Source organism: Pleurodeles waltl, chromosome 11 (assembly GCF_031143425.1).
Source record: "Pleurodeles waltl isolate 20211129_DDA chromosome 11, aPleWal1.hap1.20221129, whole genome shotgun sequence".
Lineage (NCBI taxonomy): Eukaryota > Metazoa > Chordata > Amphibia > Caudata > Salamandridae > Pleurodeles > Pleurodeles waltl.
Genome location: NC_090450.1, coordinates 80,765,647 through 80,780,357, shown reverse-complemented (window position 1 = coordinate 80,780,357; position 14,711 = coordinate 80,765,647).

Sequence of the window (14,711 nt, the reverse complement as noted above, 5' to 3'; positions counted from 1 at the left end):
TCACAACTTAATTCTGAGGGCCAGGATCAACCTGTTGCTTTTATTAGTAGAAGGTTGACCCCTAGAGAAAAGCGTTGGTCTGCCATTGAGAGGGAGGCCTTTGCTGTGGTCTGGGCTCTGAAGAAGTTGAGGCCATACCTGTTTGGCACTCACTTCATTGTTCAGACAGACCACAAACCTCTACTTTGGCTAAAACAAATGAAAGGTGAAAATCCTAAATTGTTGAGGTGGTCCATATCCCTACAGGGAATGGACTATACAGTGGAACATAGACCTGGGAGTAGCCACTCCAATGCAGATGGACTCTCCAGATATTTCCACTTAGACAATGAAGACTCATCAGGTAATGGCTAGTCTTATTGTCCTTCGTTTGGGGGGGGGGGTTGTGTAGGAAAGTACCATCTTGCCTGGCATGTTACCCCCATTTTTCACTGTATATATGTTGTTTTAGTTGTATGTGTCACTGGGACCCTGGTAACCCAGGGCCCCAGTGCTCATAAGTGTGCCTGTATGTGTTACCTGTGTAGTGACTAACTGTCTCACTGAGGCTCTGCTAATCAGAACCTCAGTGGTTATGCTCTCTCATTTCTTTCCAAATTGTCACTGACAGGCTAGTGACCATTTTTACCAATTTACATTGGCTTACTGGAACACCCTTATAATCTCCTAGTATATGGTACTGAGGTACCCAGGGTATTGGGGTTCCAGGAGATCCCTATGGGCTGCAGCATTTCTTTTGCCACCCATAGGGAGCTCTGACAATTCTTACACAGGCCTGCCACTGCAGCCTGAGTGAAATAACATCCACGTTATTTCACAGCCATTTTACACTGCACTTAAGTAACTTATAAGTCACCTATATGTCTAACCTTTACCTGGTAAAGGTTAGGTGCAAAGTTACTTAGTGTGAGGGCACCCTGGCACTAGCCAAGGTGCCCCCACATTGTTCAGAGCCAATTCACTGAACTTTGTGAGTGCGGGGACACCATTACACGCGTGCACTACATATAGGTCACTACCTATATGTAGCTTCACCATGGTAACTCCGAATATGGCCATGTAACATGTCTATGATCATGGAATTGCCCCCTCTATGCCATCCTGGCATTGTTGGTACAATTCCATGATCCCAGTGGTCTGTAGCACAGACCCTGGTACTGCCAGACTGCCCTTCCTGGGGTTTCTCTGCAGCTGCTGCTGCTGCCAACCCCTCAGACAGGCATCTGCCCTCCTGGGGTCCAGCCAGGCCTGGCCCAGGATGGCAGAACAAAGAACTTCCTCTGAGAGAGGGTGTGACACCCTCTCCCTTTGGAAAATGGTGTGAAGGCAGGGGAGGAGTAGCCTCCCCCAGCCTCTGGAAATGCTTTGTTGGGCACAGAGGTGCCCAATTCTGCATAAGCCAGTCTACACCGGTTCAGGGACCCCTTAGCCCCTGCTCTGGCGCGAAACTGGACAAAGGAAAGGGGAGTGACCACTCCCCTGACCTGCACCTCCCCTGGGAGGTGTCCAGAGCTCCTCCAGTGTGCTCCAGACCTCTGCCATCTTGGAAACAGAGGTGCTGCTGGCACACTGGACTGCTCTGAGTGGCCAGTGCCACCAGGTGACGTCAGAGACTCCTTGTGATAGGCTCCTTCAGGTGTTAGTAGCCTTTCCTCTCTCCTAGGTAGCCAAACCCTCTTTTCTGGCTATTTAGGGTCTCTGTCTCTGGGGAAACTTTAGATAACGAATGCATGAGCTCAGCCGAGTTCCTCTGCATCTCCCTCTTCACCTTCTGATAAGGAATCGACCGCTGACCGCGCTGGAAGCCTGCAAACCTGCAACATAGTAGCAAAGACGACTACTGCAACTCTGTAACGCTGATCCTGCCGCCTTCTCGACTGTTTTCCTGCTTGTGCATGCTGTGGGGGTAGTCTGCCTCCTCTCTGCACCAGAAGCTCCGAAGAAATCTCCCGTGGGTCGACGGAATCTTCCCCCTGCAACCGCAGGCACCAAAAAGCTGCATCTCCGGTCCCTTGGGTCTCCTCTCAGCACGACGAGCGAGGTCCCTCGAATCCAGCGACACCGTCCAAGTGACCCCCACAGTCCAGTGACTCTTCAGCCCAAGTTTGGTGGAGGTAAGTCCTTGCCTCACCTCGCTGGGCTGCATTGCTGGGAACCGCGACTTTGCAAGCTTCTCCGGCCCTTGTGCACTTCCGGCGGAAATCCTGTGTGCACAGCCAAGCCTGGGTCCACGGCACTCTAACCTGCATTGCACGACTTTCTAAGTTGGTCTCCGGCGACGTGGGACTCCTTTGTGCAACTTCGGCGAGCACCGTTTCACGCATCCTCGTAGTGCCTGTTTCTGGCACTTCTCCGGGTGCTACCTGCTTCAGTGAGGGCTCTTTGTCTTGCTCGACGTCCCCTCTCTCTGCAGGTCCAATTTGCGACCTCCTGGTCTCTCCTGGGCCCCAGCAGCGTCCAAAAACGCCAAACGCACGATTTGCGTGTAGCAAGGCTTGTTGGCGTCCATCCGGCGGGAAAACACTTCTGCACGACTCTCCAAGGCGTGGGGGATCCATCCTCCAAAGGGGAAGTCTCTAGCCCTTGTCGTTCCTGCAGTATTCACAGTTCTTCAGCCTAGTAAGAGCTTCTTTGCACCAACCGCTGGCATTTCTTGGGCATCTGCCCATCTCCGAGCTGCTTGTGACTTTTGGACTTGGTCCCCTTGTTCCACAGGTACCTTCAGACAGGAATCCATCGTTGTTGCATTGCTGATTTGTGTTTTCCTTGCATTCTCCCTCTAACACGACTATTTTGTCCTTAGGGGAACTTTAGTGCACTTTGCACTCACTTTTCAGGGTCTTGGGGTGGGTTATTTTGCTAACTCTCACTATTTTCTAATAGTCCCAGCGACCCTCTACAAGGTCACATAGGTTTGGGGTCCATTCGTGGTTCGCATTCCACTTCTGGAGTATATGGTTTGTGTTGCCCCTATCCCTATGTTTCCCCATTGCATCCTATTGTAACTATACATTGTTTGCACTGTGTTCTAAGACTATACTGCATATTTTTGCTATTGTGTATATATATCTTGTGTATATTTCCTATCCTCTCACTGAGGGTACACTCTAAGATACTGTGGCATATTGTCATAAAAATAAAGTACCTTTATTTTTAGTATAACTGTGTATTGTGTTTTCTTATGATATTGTGCATATGACACTAAGTGGTACTGTAGTAGCTTCACACGTCTCCTAGTTCAGCCTAAGCTGCTCTGCTAAGCTACCATTATCTATCAGCCTAAGCTGCTAGACACCCTATACACTAATAAGGGATAACTGGGCCTGGTGCAAGGTGCAAGTACCCCTTGGTACTCACTACAAGCCAGTCCAGCCTCCTACAGCCATAACGAAGGCACATCTTACGGAATTACTTAAAAGTGCCCAGACTTGAAGAGCATTAGACAAATGAGAAGGTAGATGGGTAAAGAAAAGAGATAAGAGAAAAAGGGATTCTGCTGAGCTAACTGCAAATCTGCAGCAGGACAAGGATCTGGTGAAGATTTTACCAATAAGAGAGATTCCAGGTGGGAATTTTGTTCATGTCCCTTGGAGCAGAGGTGACATTCTGTCTTTTACAAATGACTATCCTAGATAGAGTGAGAAGCCAGTGGAATGGTACCAGCAGACAGACAGGTTTGTGAAACTTGCAAAGTGCCTCGGGGAGGACTTGAACACTCTATTAGAGATAGTAGTTACAGCTGATGTGTGGATGGAGTGCAAGAGGAGTGTAGATTGGCCAACAAAAGAACCAGAGAGAGATCGGTTTACAGGTGTGCCATCTTCTGAGGTAGTGAAATATTATTATAAGGTGACAGAATTCCTGAAGACTAGAATTTTGCCCCAAAACATTGACTGACAGAGAATAGACAGAACTGCTCAGGAAGCTAAAGAGTCAATACATGCGTACTGCGAGAGATTGTTGCAGGCGTTTAAGCATTACAGTGGAACGGAGACAATTGAGCCGGAAGACATGGTTCATTTTGTGTTCAGATTTGTGAAAGGATTCAGACCTGAAATTAACCAAATGATTAAGAGTCATTTGATTTGCTGGCAAGCAAAGCCGACTGATGAGGTTTGCCGTATGCAAAGTACTGTAGTGATGAGACTGAGTTGAAGCAGAAAAGCTGAAAGAGAAGGTGATGGTGATGTAGATTAAAGCTGCACAAACAGGGATGCAGGGAAATTTTCCACAGCAGCGGCAGGGAAATATGGTCTTTCAAAATCAGATGAGAGGTAGAGGTTGCAGAGGTAATGTAAACTGTGGTCCAGTCATGGGTATTGTAGTGGTTCAGAATGATGTGCAAGGAATAAAGAAATTGTTGCCTTGTCATGCTTGCAGAGCGGTCGGACATTGGAAACGGGAGTGCCGATGATGGTGCAGGAAGGTGTCAGCAGCAAACAGGTGACATCAATTCATTTCAAAACATGAGAGGGCTGAGAATGAGAGGTCCAAATCCGAATTTCCAAAATAAAGTGAATCAAATGCTAAATTTTCAACCCATGCAGCAGGTGCAAATGCCATGTGTACAAATGACACAGTTGCAGCCAATGCAACAGTACGTTTCCATAGTACCTAGACAGCAAATCCAAATACCTGATACCCCAGGGGAACAGCAGCAGGTGATGCTTCCTCAACAGGTCACAGGTCCAACCAAAGTAATAACACAGTACACAAATTCCCGTTACACAGTGAGAATGGAATAAACGATGATTGGGTGAGCAAGATTTCGGATGAAGAGAAGTGTGTGCTTGCAGCTTCCTTTAAAGTAGATCAGAAAGGTCCCTATGTGAAAGAAAAAGTCATGGGTCACACTGTTCCGTTCTTGGTTGACACAGAGCTACACGCTCTACAGTAAGATCTGCAGAGGTTCCAAATTTGCCCCTTTCAGGACAGACAGTCCAGATTGAAGGAGTAGCAAATCAGTATTTGTCCAACCCGATTACAGATCCAGTACAGGTTAAAATTGGCAACTTTCAGGGATTGCAGAAATTTGTAGCTTGTGATTCAAGTGGTACTCGTTCACTTGTTCAAATGACGGAATCGAGATACAGACGAACAGCGATGATGAAAACGGTCCAGCTCCAGAGACAGAGTGTGAAACCACATATGAGGAATACCCCCTGATTGATTTCTTTCCAGCGTTCGCAGTGAAGGAGCTTCCTCCTGACTTACAGGGAACAGTTAGAGAGAAAGTGTGGGATCTGACAGGAAAAGAGATAGTATAACACACTATGAAGGGGTGAGAGAAAAAACCTTTCTGCCCGACCTCCCTACAACTGTATAAACCACACTAGAGGACAGAAAATAGGAATACTGAGTGTGAGAATCCCATAGGGTTATACACTCATCTGTAAAAACAGCCCTCACCCACAATTTGTGGCATGCTTCATCATAGGGCCCTGCTAACACACTCCGGCATATGTCCAATACAGAGTGGAGCAGTAAGGATAGGGGAACATGAAACACATCAGACATAAACAACAAAATTGCACAGGGAATGAAGACAAACAACAGAAAATGTATAAAACTGTCTCAGGCTGATCACTTATCTAATTAATTCCTGTGTAGCCTGGGCAGGATTAAAAGTATATCAGAGGTGGTGCTACCAGGGACTAACTACCTGTACACCCCAATGTCTGTGAAGGGTCCTCTAGTGTGGTTTATAGGGAAAGAGATAGGTCTGATAAAGGAAGTTGAGCCAGTTAAAGTGTCTGTAAAGACAAACACAATTTTTCCTCAGATTCCCCAGTACCACATCCCACAGGATATTCTTATAGAGGTTGCCCAAATATTTGCAGCATTCGTAAACCAAGGGGTTTTAAAAGAAGTATTGAGCAGCCCATGTAATTCACCGATAATGGGATTGAAAAAGTCCTGTGGGAAAGTTGGAATTGTCCAGGGTTTGAGAAAAATATATGACATTGTGATCAAATGTTGCCCCATGGTGCCTAATCTAGCTGAGATAATATTGCAGATTCCATGTGATGCTTAGTGGTTCACTGTCATAAACTCGTCACAAGCCTTCTTTTCCATGCCCCTTTATGAGGACAGCCAATTTTTCTTTTGTTTCCCATTTTTAGATCATGTTTACTGTTGGTGTCGAATTCCTCAAGGGTTTTTAGAGTCACCTTCCATATTCAATCAGTTCTTGAAAAATAATTTGGAGTCATTGAAATTGCCTTTCCAATCGACCTTGGTACAGTACATTGACGACTTGCTGATTGCGTCCAAAACAAGGGACGAGTGCAAGTATAACACGATTGCCTTGATGAACCATTTGGGAAAGAATTGTCATAAAGTGTCACCACTTAAATTGCAGTACTGTCAGAAGAGGTGAAATATATGGGTCACCAGATTGAGAAGGGATCAAGGACAATATCCAGAGGAAGGGTCACAACAATATTGCAGATGAGTCCCCCTGCCATCCAGAGAGATGTCAGGATGTTTCTAGGGATGGTAGGCTAATATTGCCAATGGATTCCCAATTTTTCAGTCATTTCCAAGCCCTTGCAAAAGCTGACCCACAAGGAGGTCACCGATCCCATGGTGTTAGACCAGGCTTGCATGAGAGTGTTTTCGGAATTGAGAGAGAGTCTGTGCAAAGCTCCGGTTTTGGGTATGCCTCATTACACAAAATCTTTCACTTTGTTCTGTCATGAGCATGATGCATGTTCTTTGTCTGTCTTGACGCAGGTCCATCGAGGTGTAAACCGCTCAGTAGCATATTTTTCAGCTACTTTGGACCCATTCGCAGCAGCCTTACCAGGTTGTTAGTGTGCAGTAGCAGCGGTTGGAGAGAGCATCACACAGAGTGAAAGCATTGTGATGGGACACCCCTTAACTATTATGGCCCCTCACTCCATTGAGATCCTACTTACAAAGACAAAGACCCAATACCTAACAGGTGCAAGGTTGACCAGGTATGAGACTCGTATTCTAGGGTCACCAAATGTGTCATTGAAAAGATGTACAGTGAACCCAGCAACTTTACTTCCATATTAAAATGTTGAAATTGAAAAGGTGGTAGACATTGAGCGTGACTGTCTTGAAGTAACTGACTTGTGCACAAAACGGATAACGGATATTAGAGATACCCGATTGGAAGAAAATGACCAAATTATTTTTGTTGATGGCTCATGTATAAGAGACAATACGGGAACATTGAGAGCAGGATATGCCGTGTGCACAATTTCTGGCATCCTGGAAGCGTCTTGGCTTCCGGAAGTGTATTCTGCACAAGTAGCAGAACTGGTAGCCCTTACTAGAGCGTGTTATGTTTCTGCTCAGCTAAAAGTTACCATATATAGCAGTGGTTCCCAAACATTTTCGACCCACGGCTCCCTTGATCTATTGGCCACTGGCTGCGGCTCCCCATTATGTTACTTTTTGTTGGCGGGTGAGGGATGTAAGCCTGGCCTAGGGAGTACATCCATTTTTCTCCCTGAAAAGAATTGGGATGACGCCAATGAAGGTATTGTAATTCTATATATAACTGTAAAAAATAAAAATGTAACAGTTGTTTAATTACAGCATGCATAGGGTTTTTTAGTAAGTGGAAAATATTGGTTGACGGTAACCCTAGTAAAATGGGCAGGTCTCATTTTTATGTAGTTATAACATAACTGTTTAAATATTGTGAAATGTAGAATCCCTTTAGTTGTGTTTAACCACCAGAGGGCGCTCAAGGACAAAATTAAAAAAGAGCTGCTACAACTGAGTAGTTTTATTTTGTACGAACTGGCCCAAGGGCTATAAATAGCTCAGTGGTTCCCAAACTGTGTGCGGCGCCCCTGGCTAGTTTTGATGGCGCACCAGCGAGCCGCGGCGCACAGATTGGGAACCACTGATATATAGGGATAGCCAGTGTGGATTTGGAATAGTCCATGATTTTGGCCAGTTGTGGTCACAGAGAGGTTTCATGACCTCTTCTGGTTCACCAGTGAGAAATGGTGAGAGAATTAAGGAATTGTTGCTTGCCATGCAAATGCCTGAGAAGATTGCTGTGGTGAAATGCAGTGCGCGTCTGAAATCGCAAGATTTTGTGTCAATAATGGATATGCGGATCAAGTCGCAAGGTTTTGCGCATTGAACTGTATATCATTCAAAGATAAGTGGGAATTGTTACCTGAAGAAGATGAAACATGTCCAAGTTTTGCACTGAAAGTAATAGATGTATAGGAAGAATTGAAAACACTGCAAAATAATGTTGACAGGGAGGAAAATCTTTTATGAAGCAAAATGAAAGGTGTACAGCAACAAGATGGATTGTGGGTTTCAGAAGAGGGTCAGTTGGTTTTGCCAAACAGTCTGTTGTCTCAAATGGCTAGGTATTATCATGGTCAAGCACATGTTGGGAAGGATGCCATGATTCGTCTGTTTAAGCATAATTGGTTCAAACCAAAGTTTAGACATGTTGCTGAAGCAGTTTGCCATAGTTGAGTCATTTGCCAGCAAATGACCGCGGGAAAAGGGACAGTGGTTCATTTGAGCCACATTAGAAGAGCAGGAGGTCCATTCAGCAGAATGCAAATGGATTTTTTTGAGATGACTGTGTGTGGAGGGTTGAGATATGTGTTGGTGATTGCCTACATCTTTAGTCATTAGATTGAAGCATACCTTACACGAAGAAATGACAGCCTCACCGTAGCAAAATTACTGCTTGGGGAACTGATACCACGTTTTGGGTTTCCGATCTCTTTAGAATCAGATAGGGGAAGTAATTTCAACAATGAAGTAATTAAATTACTGTGTGCAGCATTGAGCATCGAGCAGAAGTTGCATTGTAGTTAAGACCCTGAAGCATCAGGACTAGTGGAACAGATTAAAGTTACCTTGAAGTCAAGAGTTGCAAAGATGTGTGCGTCGACTAATCTGAAACGGCCTGACGCACTGCCATTAGTTCTGATGACAATGAGAAACACACCCTACAGGAAGACAGGATTGTCGCTGCATGAGATCCTCATGGGCCGTGCAATGAGGTTGCCAGCGGTGACAGCAAATGCGCTTGTGAGTATTACAGATGATATGACCTACTGCAAAGGTCTGGCTGATGTGGTTCGCTCTTTCTCTCAGCAGGCAAAAGCCACCACACTGCCACCAATCCATGACCCAGGGCACAACCTGAGAGCCGGTGAGTGGGTTGTGGTCCAAAAACACGTGTGGAAGACGTGTTTGGAGCCTCATTGGAAAGGACCGTTCACTGTAGCTCTGTTTACTTCCACAGCTGTGAAGTGTGCTGGAGTTCCGAACTGGATCCTCGCCAGCCACACGAAGAACATGGCATGTCTTTTGGACAACAAAGAAGAGTTGTTGAGAGCACCAACAACAACAAGGCAAGCCTCAGAGCTGGAAAGAGAAGAAAGAGGAACTGGGGCCGCATTTGAACTCATTGCAAACGGTTCAGTCACTTTTGTGAGAGACGAAGGAGAAGACCTCCAGGAGAGTGACAGTGAGCCTATGTCAATGGAGGCGGCAGGAAAGCCTAGTCAGAGGAGGGGTTTCCCAGAAGCGAACAAATTTGAGAGACAAATAGAGCAGTTGCCAAACCCCAAGGGGCAAAGGAGTTAGAGGCGAATCAAAGCCATTGTGATCTAACTCCTCTTGAACCAGTTGCAGGCCTGTCAAGAGAAAACACTGCTGAGCAAGAAGAAGTTTCAAGTTCAACACTGAAAAGAGTATTGCCCAAGTGTCCAGTGAAAGGAGATAAGTGACCGGAGTCACAAACAAAAAGGAAGGAAGCAGTTGTTGTAACAACAATAGAGGAAGAAGTAGATACAACAAGGAGAGAGGATCTAAGTGAAGGAGAATTGAATGGAGATCGAAAGTTTAAAAGAAAGAGAATAGTAAGTCAAAAGTACACTGAATGGGCATATGCAACTACAAGTGAGTGGCAGAAATAATTGTGGTCTTTTTGTTTTAGACATTCCAGGTCAATATTTAGGCACCTGACGGAAGCCAATGAACTGAATTGTTGAGACAAATTGAGAAAAGTGCAGAGAGAGAAAGGACACTGTTGAAAGTAACTGGAAAGATTTTGATAACCTGATTTGACCTTTTGAAACCTGATTTGACAAGTTCCTAAACTGATTTTTGACAAGCTGCTAAACCGATTTTTGACAAAGGATCCTGAAAGAGAGACACAGAGCTGTTAATAACTGCTGAAAGATGATTTTTGTTTTTGATTTTGCTGCATTTTTCTACATTTTCCTCTTCTGCTTTCTGATTTGTTACAGATCATGAGTAACATTAGCCAGCAGAGTAGGAAGAATAGGTGCTGTAAATACATGAGTATTAGCTTGGCAATTGTGTGTGGGATATTGTTTGTGATATTGATTGTGGGTATGACTGTTCTTGACAAAAGGGAAGCCAACCATACTACAGCTTTAGAGACAACTACTGCATTAACTGCAATAGAGAAGTTTAGGTTATATGAGAAGTATCTGCACGTAGGTAATGCCCAAAGGGAACGTTCTTCTAATGTCTTCTATCGCTTTGCTGAGTGAGTATGTTGAGACGATGGATGCAAAGAATTGTTATGTGTCTGCGCAGATTCCTTCATTAGTCGAAGAAGGAGTTACGTATCATAGTTTGTCTCTTACTTATGGGATAAGTTGTAGTCTGTTACTAACAAGATTCTGTAACCAGGAGTACATTCAGTACTTCTATTCCAACCACGATGTGGTGTTTTCGTTTGTCCCCATAATTAGGTACCTGAGTAGAGTAGCTAGGGATAATGACATAGTATTGGTTAGATGTTTCTTTGAACCTACATTAACTTTCGGCACAGCTTATGTGCCCAAAAATAACCTGACATGCTTGCTTACACCTTTAGAAAAAAGCATCTTAGATCACACATATGACAGAAGAAAGGCATTGAAGGAGAAATTAGACAAGAGTTTAGAGAAAAGGACTTACACAAATGATTATGCTTATAGTGCAATAAAAACACAAGGGAAATTTGCTTAAGATGCGCCCACGTAGGTAAGCTTTGTATATATAGGCCTAAATCTCGCACTGACACTTTATTTGTGGGAACGAGTGAACGTAGAGATGTGTTCTTATTTCAGAGTAAATGGACATTTATGTTGAATGGACAGCTTCCAGAGATTCCTGGCATATATTACATCTGTGGGCCTAATGTTTATTACCGTCTTCCAAGAGGATGGTATGGGACATGGTACTAGGGGAGAGTTTTCCCAAAGATATTTCAACTTGGCGACTTAAAGAAATTTCCGAAAAGTGACTGAATTACATCACATTAGAGTGAAGAGAGATTCTCCTTCAAGTATAATGGGAGATATATTTGGAGCAATAATACCTTCAGTAGATGTTGTTCTGAATTCGATAAAGATTCAAAAGTTGTCTACTATTGTGGATAACATGCTGACAAATTTTTCAGGAGCCATGTTCCTGATAGATACTGAATTAGCTGCTGAAAGAGCTATGATTCTTCAGAACCGCCTTGCATTAGACATTCTTTTAGCAAAGGATGGCGGAGTTTGCAAAATGCTTAATTCTAAGCATAGCTGTCCGTTCATTTCTGATAATAGTAAAGAAATTAGAAGCTTCCTTACTATTCTGACTAATGAAAGTGCTGATTTGAAAGAGTTGACAGAACCAGGTGTTTGGGAGAAAGTTGGCAAAGGATTTGCAGTAGTGAACTGAAGACTGGGTCTGAGAACCCTATTTTTATACCTTGGTGCCCTGCCCTGAAAGGATGGGAGTTCTTTGAAGTTCTTGGAACTTCCTGACTCCCCTGCCCTGGGACCAAGCTGCCTGCAGTGACAATACAGGGTGTATAGGCCTATTGCTAATGCAACATTGTTAATGTAATGTGTGTGAGACTGACTTTCTCAGGAGAAGACAATGAAGACTCTGACTGGAGTGTAAGCTCCACCAATCTTGTTACCTGATGAGCCAGAAGATGAGAACAGTACGAAAGGAGCCAATCATCGACATGTGAACCATGTACTAGTAGAAATGTAGTTTGAAGTTTTAGTTTTATTGGACAAAGTGTGAACATGCGATCCCTTGGCCAATAGGGACTTGGGAAGTAGTTTTAGGAAATCTAACTTAGCCAGACTACACAGAGAGGAGATACTGCCAATATTTTCTTGACCTTCTTGAGAAGAGACATGCTTCATCTTATTGTTTGAAAGACTGTTGTTTCTGAACTTTGATGCTGAATCCTGATGCCTTCCAGACCAGGCTGATTTCCTGATGGCGAAGACTGTTACAGCTTGCTGATCCAAACCTGAGGATAGATATATTGACTATAATATTGTTTGCTATGTCTATTTGCTTTTCTTTCTAGGTACCAACCGCTATTTTGATAGAGCCATAGTTAGATGTTTTCCAAATTTGTGTTGACTAAATTGTTTTGCATGAAGTCCAAACATGATAATGCTAATCTGGTGTTAGTTAGGATCTTCATTCATGAAGTACAATACTTGGAGTAATATTTGATGTCTTTTCTTTGCTGAATCTAAATGTATGTAATATTGTTTGAGCATTTATTCCTGCTAATAATTTGTACTGTTATTTTAGAATGTGTAGTAGCTCAAGCTTTGATTCGATTGCAGTTCTTTCGCCGCTTCGGTCAGCCACTGTTGTTTCTGTATGTTTATCAATTGATTTTGAGATTAACCTACATTATATTAGCATTGTTAATGTAGGGAAATAAATATTCTAATTTTTACATAAAGGTGGGGTTATTCATGACTGCAAGGTCATGGTGTGTGACAATTACTGACTCAGATTGATTACTAATGTTATTGATTGGTATTGATTATTGATCTGCATGTACGGGATATATGGTGGGAACATCTTAAGAGTAGTTAAAAGGTTCATTGACCTATTCATGTCCCCTTGTAAGTTTACTTATTAGGGTCAGACACGCTATCAAATGTTTAAAAAAAGTCAAACTCAAAGAAGAGCTTTGGGGCACACCCATTGTGACTTTTTTGTCTGGTGAAAAAATTATCCAAGAGATACTGTTTGCCTTCTGTTGGTCAGAAAGGACTTTAACCAGGTTAGGTCATTGTGGGAAATGTTGATATTCCAGATCTTCTGCAATAGAATGGCATGTGAGATGGCATCAAATGCAGTAGATAGATCTAATAATATACGTACAGCATGATTTCCTGAGTCCAAAGTCATTTTTATTGTTTTAGAGACTGCAGGGAGTGTTGACTTGGTTGAATGCTTGGGCCTAAAGCCAGATAGTCAAGTGTGTAGTAAATCAGAATTCTTAAGAAAAGTCATAAGTTGTAAAAAAAAAAAAAAAGTGGGGGAGGGAGATGTGTGCCCCCTTCTCTGAGACTACTTGAGGCCCCTAAGACCGCATCCCCGGGGCCAAGTTAACAATACTGGGGAAGATGGAGCATGTTCCTCCTCTCTTAACCATGATGAGGCCTAGGTAACCTCATCCCCAGGGCTCAGGTCTGTCATGTTATCCCGGGGACTCCATCCGCAGTACACTGTCTTTTCCCTGCCGGCAAGAGTGTGGGTCAGGAAGCCTCTTGTGCTTCCATCCAGCAGGAGCACAATGGCTCCCGTCATTTGTGAGCACAAAAGTTTCCCCCTGCCCACACTCATGCGGGCAGGAAAGTTAGAATTGCAGTATGAGAAGCTGCTCCCACCTGATGGGAGTAATGCAGGCTATGACTGCACCCGGGTTAGGTGCAGGCAAGAGAGCCAGTGGAACTACAGGTACTGTAAAAAATGCTTTGGGGTGCCCGGGATGGGCACAGGGGCACCCTCGTTTTTAAAATAAATACATAAAAAATATGTTGCCTCTGTGCAGTCTATTGTGCCGCTTGCAGGAAACGAATGGGCCCGTGAGTTCTAGGGCTCCCCCAGGGTCCCCAATAAAAAAAAAAGGGGTATCCCAGGTGGGATTCAGAGATCCAAAAAAAAGTGTAAAAACAAACAAGGAGTGCCCTAAGCTGCTTAATTATTATTCACTGCTCCAATCAAGGAGCGCCCCATAATTCCATTCATTGCAAATTTACATTTATTTTTACTGTAGGTCATGCTCCTCAGCTGGGGCACGGACACCACCAGCATGTTTTTAAGTACTGTGGGAGTGCATAGAATATAACCCCCAGGAGAATTCACTGATATTTTTAAGCCGTCCTAAAGCTGGAGCTTTTGCTCTTAAGCCTGGGGAGGCAGGACACCTTCTGTTGGTTTTATGGCTGCATTATGTTGCCTGAGGAGTGGGGAAAAAAAAACTGACATATGTTTTTTTTTTTTTTAACTATAAATGCTTTATAATGATATATTGAAATGTTTTTTGACAAATCCAGCAGGCTTGTCTTTTAAATACTGACAGTAACTTACATTTAAAAAAAACTAGAAAGGTTAAAGTGACAGTTTTAGTTAGGTATTCTCAAAATCTTAGAAATTCTCTGAAAAAACAAAGGTTAAAGGAATGTCAAACAAAACCACTAAAATTAACCAGCTATCCCAAGTAACTGTAACTCATGCCGTAAAGTAACTATAACTCACACCCAAGCACTGCTAATGATCTCACAAATTACATCACTCATGAAGCTCTATGACATCCTTGATAGCATCACTGACATCACTGGTAACAATTCAGTACATTGTGGGAGCACAGGTTATAGTTACTTTAAGGCATGAGTTACTTGAGGTAACTATAACTG